The sequence below is a fragment of the Geospiza fortis genome, unplaced genomic scaffold (assembly GCF_000277835.1).
Source record: "Geospiza fortis unplaced genomic scaffold, GeoFor_1.0 scaffold381, whole genome shotgun sequence".
Classification (NCBI taxonomy): domain Eukaryota; kingdom Metazoa; phylum Chordata; class Aves; order Passeriformes; family Thraupidae; genus Geospiza; species Geospiza fortis.
This window is the reverse complement of record NW_005054348.1, coordinates 2,958,265-2,967,210: the sequence shown is the minus strand read 5'-3', so window position 1 is coordinate 2,967,210 and position 8,946 is coordinate 2,958,265. Positions and strand designations below refer to the sequence as shown.

At 40.0% G+C, this 8,946-nt stretch overlaps 1 long non-coding RNA gene across 1 annotated transcript in view; it reads right to left on the bottom strand.

The window, feature by feature from the left end:
• Window positions 1–6,259: 6,259 nt before the first annotated feature.
• The window catches only part of LOC115948118, a 13,284-nt gene continuing 10,597 nt past the window's right edge, over window positions 6,260–8,946 (bottom strand). The window contains exon 3 of the long non-coding RNA XR_004081963.1: window positions 6,260–6,347. This is a non-coding gene — a long non-coding RNA (uncharacterized LOC115948118). The remainder of the gene's footprint in view (window positions 6,348–8,946) is intronic.

Here is an 8,946-nt window from a genome sequence, read left to right as displayed (position 1 = left end):
TGTGGTGTTGGTCTTTGAGGAACACTGATGAAAGGCTGGGGACAAACCATTTAGCTATGGATGCTTAAAAGAACAGGGGAGGGAGAGTTCTGAAGAGCTAATGTTTTGGTTTACAAGCCCTAACAGGTCATAAGCAATACTGTTGCTTTACCTTGTGGTTTCTGTAACAAAATCAGACTGCTCAAGGTAGTCAGGCCATTTGTCCACAACACACATTGGGAGCCAAGGACAGGCCTCACATGCTCTGTATCCACATGCAGTGCAAGTAAGGTCAGCAGTGCAAAATACCTTCCTGTAACTTGGAGCCTTGTTGCAATGCATAGACTGTGCTTTTTCTCCCTTCCGGGATTGCAATTTGTACATTAAACACAAACCTAGAGCAGATAATACCAAGTCAGGTCATTTACAGCTTTGGCATCGCTATTGCAACTGTAGAGATGCATTCCCTGAGAACTGCTCAATTCTCAGGCAGGATCAGCCCAGGATTGAACAGTGGGGAGAGAAGAGCAGGACTATCAAGCACAGGAGACACCATCCCTTGACTACAGCTAGGACCATGGGAAACCAGAGACACAAGTAACTTAGAAACTACAACATAAATCTCTACATCCATGAAGCTGAATGGATGATTTCTCCTCTTCTGCGTCACAGAATATTCTGAGTTGGAAGGGACCCTCAAGGAACATCAAGCCCAGCTTTTAAGTGAATGGCCCACAGGGGGCTTGAACCTGCAAACCTGGCATTATTAGCACCATGCTCTAATCAACTGAGCTGATCTCAGGGTCTGCATGATCACCTTAGTCTTGAAACATGACTACCATGTTAACTGAACACAACACTGAACAGGACTGTATTAAAAAGAAGGACAAGAATCTCTTTGAGACTTTCTCTGAGCCCAGTCATTCAAAATGTTCAAAGGGAAAATTACTTTTACTGCACCACTCTCTTGTGTGATGCTGGGCAGCCTGGGGAAGCTACTCACACAGCTTTGAGAATTAATACATTTTCCCACGGTGAGGACTTTACTATAGAAACCATTTCATCCAAACCAAACTGATTGAAAAAATACTGGTTTTACAACCCAAACAAACAAAAACCTTGCTGTGATGAGCCACCAGCAAGTTAGTCCAGAAAAAGTATTAAAAGATTTATGCTACAATAGTGACTCATAAAAGTAGGAGAGATTACTCTGACAGGGAGTAAAGTGTTTAGCTAAAATTACAGATAATAAAATAATTCCCTTCAGAGGTATTTTTTCTATGAGATGGAACAGATGCAACTAAAGCTGCTACAATAATGGATGATTTGGTATCTTTAGATTATTGTTTCAGCTAGGTCAGGTTCAAGTTGCTTCTGGATCCTACCAGAACTTTTTCTGTGCCCAGTGCATTGATGGGAGGTTTTCTTGTGGATGGCATCTCTTCAGCACAGCAGGCAGAAATGAAGCAGAGTGTACAAGTCAAAACAAAGCAGTGGGGAGAGAAGGGAGAGCAGACAAGAAAGGAGAAATGGGGAAGAAAGCAGTAGCCCCTATGAGACACATTCCATCTTGCAAAATTAAACATGATTTTTATTCTCCTGGAGCTCCCTCTTACATTGTTGAGAACACAGTATGACAGAATATTCTTAGTTAGAAGGGACCCACAAGAAGCATCGAGTCCAACTCCTGGTCCTGCACAGGACAGCCCCAAGGGCAACACCATGTGACCATAAGTACTGTCCAAACACTTCCTGAACTTTGTCAGGCTTGGGGCTGTGACCACTTCCTTGACCACTTCCACTTCCTGTGACCACCCTCTCAGTAAAGAATCTTTTCCTAATATCCAAAACAGCTTCAGGCCATTCCTTCATGTCCTGTCACGGAGAAGTGATAAAGTGATCTCTGTCATCACAGAGAGATCAGCGCCTGCCCTTCCACTTACCCTCACAAGGAAGTTGTAGAGTGCAATGAGGTCTCCCCTCCAGGCTGAACAGACCAAGTGACCTCAGCTGCTCTTCAAATGCCTTCCCGTCAAGGCCCTTCACCATCTTCATTGCCCTCCTTTGGGCATTCCCTAAGAGGTTAGCATCTTTCTTATATTGTAGCATCCAGAACTGCCCCCAGCACTCGAGGTGAGGCTGTCCCAGTGCAGAGCAGAGCAGGACAATCCCCTCCCTTGGCTGGCTGGTGATGCTGTGCCTGATGTCCCCCAGGACAGGGTTGGCCCTCCTGGCTGCCAGAGCACTGCTGGCTCATGTTCACCTTGCCACTGACCAGGGTCCCCAGGTCCCTTTCCCTGGCTCTGTTTTCCAGCATCTCATTCCCCAGTCAGCCCATATATCCAGGGTTGCCCCACCCCAGGTGCAGAGTCCAGCACTTTCCCTGGTTGAACTTCATACGGTTGGTGATTGCCTGGCCCTCTGCAGGGCCTCCCAGCCTTCAAGGGAGTCAACAGCTCCTCCCAGCTTCACATTGTTTGCGAACTTGCTCAGTATCCCTTCCAGTCCTGCATCCAAGTCATTTATGAAGATGCTGAAGAGCACAGGGCTCTCATGGAGTCCTGTGGAATACCACCAGTGACAGGTCCCCAGTCTGATGTCACCCCATCCACTGTAACCCTTTGTGCCCAACCCTTTGCATCAGCTGCTCACCCATCTCATTATGTGTTTATCCAGCTGTGTGCTGAACATTTTGTTCAGAAGGATCCTGTGAGAGAAAGTATCAAAATCTTTACTGAAATCAAAAAAAGATTACATCTGTTGGCTTCCCTTGATCAATTTGGTGGGTTACCCCTTGATCACTGTAAGGTGATCAAGCCATCTTGAAGGCTTGACAACTTCCTGCTTGTCAAGCCTTCAAGATGGAAGGCTTGACAAGGAGGACTTCCCTCTCTCATGAAACCATCCTAACTGTGAGACATGTCACTCTTATCAAAGAGAAGCCTATTTGTGGGAAGAACACCATAGAATATATTGTCCCCTCACACTGGTAGAATCCCATGTAAGTAACAAAGTTATCATAGAGCAGAACATGTCCCACAGACATCCATCTCTTTGGGGACGAGAGGGGTTACTTCCCCTTACCACTGCAAGTCGCGTTGCTGAAGCAACTGCAGCATTTGCTTTCGGTTTGTTATAGCCAGCTTTGAAAGTAATATACTTTTACACTGAACAAAACCAGCTTGAAAACCACAGCTGCAGAAGATCTGAAGAATGAGAAGAATCATAACAACCTCTGAGTAGTCCAGAAATGCTGAACAACCTTTCCCAAATTAGCAGCATCAAATTCTTTCACAGCTGTACACACAGTTTAAGAGGTTTGGATTTCATCTCCCATCTGTTACATTACAAGTAGCATGTCAGTATTCACTGGAATTTGCAGGACTCTCCACAAGGGCTAAGAAACAGCCCAGGGAATCACTCTCAAGTGTTGCTGAAAAACAGTAGCAAGAACTTGGTGATCTGCCAGGTCTGAGTGGAGATCCAGTGAGGACATAGGTGATCAGGATGAGCAGAGACCAATCATAAAAAAAATTAATGCTGCTTTGAGAGATGAACCACAGTGAGGGAAAGTGTTCTATTCCTTACAACACAGTAGAAGTATTCCAGGGATCTGCACTTTTAAAGGTAGTTTTTACTTTCGGTAAAATTGAACCTTGGAATTTTCTGTAGACTAGGAATGAACATCAACTACAAGTTTAAAACAGAAAACACTCTTCTAGTCAGAGCAGACACTCTCGCACAACAATTCCCAAGTCACTTTAATAAGCTGCAGTCAAAACTAATTGTATGGAGAAGCGCACAATCAGATTTAAGGTCTTGGAAGTGATGGAAAATCCATCATGACTGCTACGACCCAGGAGCTAATTACCATCCCATTAGAAAATCTAGCACTCTAATTCTAGTATGAGTTGGTCCAATTCCCCTATTACAGCTCATTAAAACTGCCATACTACAAATCTTCCTGTGTGTATTAAGATTGATATGTCACCTCAAGTCACCTCAATGGGTAAATTTGAGAACTTACCTTTTATTCTGGGGGACTTAATGAGTTTTCTATACCACTTTTCTCTTGACTCTTCCTTCCTAAGTGTATTAACACCAGCACAGACAAGGAACCCAGTAACAGGCTGTATAATGGCGGAATGTGCTTTTGTATCCCTGCTCTGGATTCCTTCTGCTACACTGCCTACAAGGACTGATAGCTACTCAGTCTCTAGGAGTATGTGTTCAACCAACTGCCCCTCAACCCCCAGCCCTTTCCTGCTATTTCTGAAGCTTTCTTTCTCAAGATGCAGCCCCCACTGTGCAAGTGGGATCAACATCTTTGTGCTTCTGAAACACACAGGCTTTCATTTTTCATGTGCAAATGCTCTTAGTTTATAATGCAATACCATCTTCATTTGTTTTATCCTACCAATTTTATTGTCTCCAAACTTCCATTTTTTATATTTTCTTATATTTTCTTCATGCTACAGAGTGGAACTAATTCTGTGCATGAGAGAATTACTTAATCTTCCTTAATCTTAAACTGTAAGCAAGACTGGTAGATTTTCTGTACAAAAGATGGCCAGCAGCATAAAGAACACCAGCGCTGCTATTGACGACCATGCCACAGTTCCACCAAGATATCAGACACAGGCAAAAGGCTATTCCCCCATTCACTCCTCATAGCTCATTTTGATTTATTTTGTTTTAAAAAAACAACTCAAGCATCACAGTTCTTTAACCGAGGACACTACCAAAAGTGATATTTGGTGGCTACAATGTGCAATAAGCATATAAAATTAATATCTAGTTCTAAAGAGCTTAATTTTGGAGCTATGTATGCTCTGGTATTTACTCGGACCATAAGATATCTGGGAAAGAAGTAAGAGGAGAAAAATTACTATCACCTTTATTATGAACTATGCCCCCAAACAGCTTTTTTATAAATACAGACTCCTCAAAATCACATGAGCTTTTACAAAATGAGGAATGTTACTATTTCTGATGAGCTTTTGTTGTGGTTGGGTTTTGCTTGTTTCCTTTAATGCCATTTAGCAAATCCTTTTGACAGAAAGTTCCTCAGGAAAGTCAGAATTGGTCTTCTACCACATCTGTATTTTTATGATAGGAAAATACAAAGAAATGTATAAAATTTATTGTGTCTGCCACTATTTTAAGTGTATCTTGCCACCAGTTCTCTCTTTCAAATTATATTCTGCAACACATGAAGAATACTGGAGGAGTAGAATGAAACTAATTACCCTGAACAAAAAGTTTCACTGATTTGCATTCCCCTCAATTTGAATGTTTCACGCAGATTATTATTCTAAAGTCTGCTTTTCTCCAGAAAATTAATTTCCTCACATGCCTCTTAAATAATTCTTTTCCATTCTCAAGGACAACACTCTTTTCTAGACGTTTTGCTAGCAACTCAAACAGTCTGTCATCAGGATCCTCCAAAACTGGACCAATACTGTAGTTCCTGGTGACTCACTGCTTTCCAGTTTTCCTGGGCACTCCAGTGTATGTTCATGTTCAACACACTCCTACACTGTTGCAGCTTTAGTGCAGAGCAAGAGGGAGCACAACAGCTGGGATGATCCCTACTGTATGACCCTAAGTGCCCAATGTGTCAGACTGGCAAAGAGAGACAGAAGTTGGGATAAAATTTTTGGGGTCCTCTGTCAGCCTGAATCTGCCCCTCCATCACACAGGATAAAATATGTAGGATTGTAAGAACCTCTCTTCTGTATGAGTAAAAGGCAGGGAATAGAAGATTATTTTCTGCCATCCTGTCAGAACACAGCCAAACTTCCTGCTCAGAGGCCACATTCTGACTCTTATTTTTGGTTTTAGTGATACTGTAAAATGCATAGTCTATTACCAGGCAAAGGAGAAGGAAGCAATTTTTAAACTGATTCTGTGTGAAAAGAAGAACAAAGAGAAAGCAAAGAAACCAACTTTTCACACAGTATAATTATTCCAGAATTCCACATACATCTAGTGCACCATAAACTGTAATTTTGGGATAAACTATAATTCATGGCTTTTTAAATTTCTAAGCACAGGAAATTCTCTCTCCTTGTATGCTGTTCTCTCCTTGCCTTGCTTCTACTCTTGGCTGGGAGAAGCAATTCAACATAAGAAGCATCAAAGGAATAAGAAGTCAGAGTTCAGTGGTTTCAACAAGATAATCAGTGCCTCACACTTGCTAGGAACTAAGATGAGAGGATTAAAAAAAACCCCAAATCCATAGTTTTGAAGCAGTAAGTAGTTCATAAAAAGTTGCTTTGTGGAGACAGAAAATAATTTGGAAAAACTTCTTCCCATGGGTTTTGTTGCATCTTACTGAGGAGCCTCTATGATGAGCAAGTCAATGCCTACAACAAAGAGGAAGATACATATAAAACTTCAGGTGCAAAACTAGACTGCACTTTTCAGTAAGAATAATATAGCAATCCAGCAAGTTTTAACAGTGCAAGTGGTGAAAGACTGCTTACATTAAATGGCATTGCGCTTGTGCACTACTTATAAACTCTGTAACTGTTTAAGTATGTGCAATACTTAGGGATTATTCTGGCAAAACAGCAGAAGCCTCAGTAACACCTACAGACTCCTTTTTAATTCCTCTTGATGTCCATAAAAGTAAATTGAATAATGAGCAGTGTTTGCCGCACTATGATCTCTGCTGGATTCAGTCCTATTTATATGCCATTTTGAATTGCTGACACACTGTAGCAGTATTTTTCTGTGTGTGATAAAGATAAAACACAACATGTAATTTGTTGACTCATCCTCCAAAATCAATTAATCTTCTTAAATGCTGTTTGCTTTGGAGAAAAAGTAACAAGAAAAAAGAATAACGTCATGATGAAGTTATTCAAGTATTAATGTCACCATTATGGGAAAAAAATGATCCAAATATATTGCATAATGCCCACAACTCCATGAAAGTGTATTTAGAGCTATGAAACTTGACAGGCTAGAGACACTGCTACAAGGTTAAAAAATTCTATACATTCAAGGAAATAATTTAGAATCTGCATCATGGCTCCGTCCTGACCGGCAAACCTCTGACTCCATACACTGAAAATCTCAGCTGAAAAAATAAGACTCCTCATTAGAAAATGAACTTTCCTAATACTGACCTGACTAACCAAGAAAGGTTTAAAATAACTTGTCATCCCAGGAAAAAGAAGGAACTGAATTTAATATGACTTGAGTGAGGAGAGACAAATGGAAGAGTGGCCTAGGGATGTTGTGTGCAGTTTGTTCATTGTTTTGAGAGTTGGTGTTACATTGCTTACATTGGGAAGCAGGGTAGATCCAAGATGACCCAAGATATACATGATGAGAACTGCTAAGAATATGACATATGGAGTGAAGAGCACTGAAGTTGTTTCCATTTTATTTCACTTGATTATATGATACAGCTATCAGTATTTCCCTTAAATGTTCCTTTTCCACTCCAAGGAAAACCCTCCAGAATTTTGAACTGTAATACTCCATTGCAGATAAATATATTCAGCATATTATGAAAAGTCTTCTTCTACTGACAAGATAATCCTCATCAAATCAAACTGTTTTTATTAATTCCACAAGCCAAATCTGATGTCACCCTGAAGTCAGACTTCTTAAAGGGAACAAAAACCTTTCAATCTACCATTATTTTCATCATGCCTCACCATAGAAAAGCAACTTGAGCCACATGCTGCAAATAAGAGTTAAATTAATTTGGGGATTTATTTAGACTGGTAAAGAATATTTTTTAACTGCCAACAGACATCTGTTTTGATACTGACAACCATTCATTAGCCTTGGTGTTTGCCAGCATAGTGCAGCAGATGTTATTTTCTTGTTATATATTTTCATCAAATGCAGTCATTGTTTAAGCTACATTCTAACAAGTACTCAGAATTAAATTGAACTAGGTAAATTAAATTTGAATGTTATTCTCCAATGTGAATTCATTACAATGACACATTGAAGTGAGAAGAAATAATTAATGTTCTGCAAATAGTTGCAAAATGGTTGCAATGCTAACCTTTGGCTGATGGTTATGCACAAGTGGAAATAAGAATATACTGAAAACGCTTGTTATTACATCTCTGAGCATTCTCTGATAACATAGATGGGTGGATAAATAACGTATATTTGACAGAAGCAGACACATCTCTACACATATAAACACAGTCAGGTATTTAAATTTTGGGGTTTTATCCAAGCCAACATATTTAGTGGGAAAGAACAAAATAATTCAAATAAACAGGAAATCTCTGGCTTTTCTCTGTCTCTCTAAACTGACACGCAGTCCAGATTCAGACAGCTTCCAATTTCTGTTCTGATACAACAAATGGTGAGATGTAATTAAGAAATTTATCCTTATGTTATTTCATTGTAACAGCACAGAATGGTAAACCTATGCAAGAGCTCTCTAGATTTGACTGGTTCATCTGATAACAATCTGAAGTGCTAGATGCTCATTTAGACTGAATTTTAAATCCCTAAAGGTTCATCTATCACCAGCTTATAGACTGCAGGGAGAAGAAGATTATTTACTTTATATTTTGTTTTTCTTATATTTCTTTTTCCCCCTTGAATTTGCTACTTGTGAAAGGTCCAAAATCACTGTAACTGGAGACTGGACCGGATAAAAAACTTAGCTTACTATTGATCATGATAACTTGAGACATCAGTGACTAGTATTCTTAGAGAACATTTAGTATCACTGCTCACTAGGCATGAGGCTTAAATGTCATTCCATTCCTCGAAGAATTACATGCCAAACTTAAGATGTAAATTACTTTAAATAGTGATATATTCTTTGTATGCTGCTTTGATTGATACGGGTATTATAACAGCTAAAAGCACTTCCTGTAAAAGGTGCTGGGACCAGTTTGTGCTGAAGAATGGTTAGTTGTGGGAGCCAGGATTCTCAGTTTATTCACTTTAAATAAAACTCCAGAACATTAGGATTAA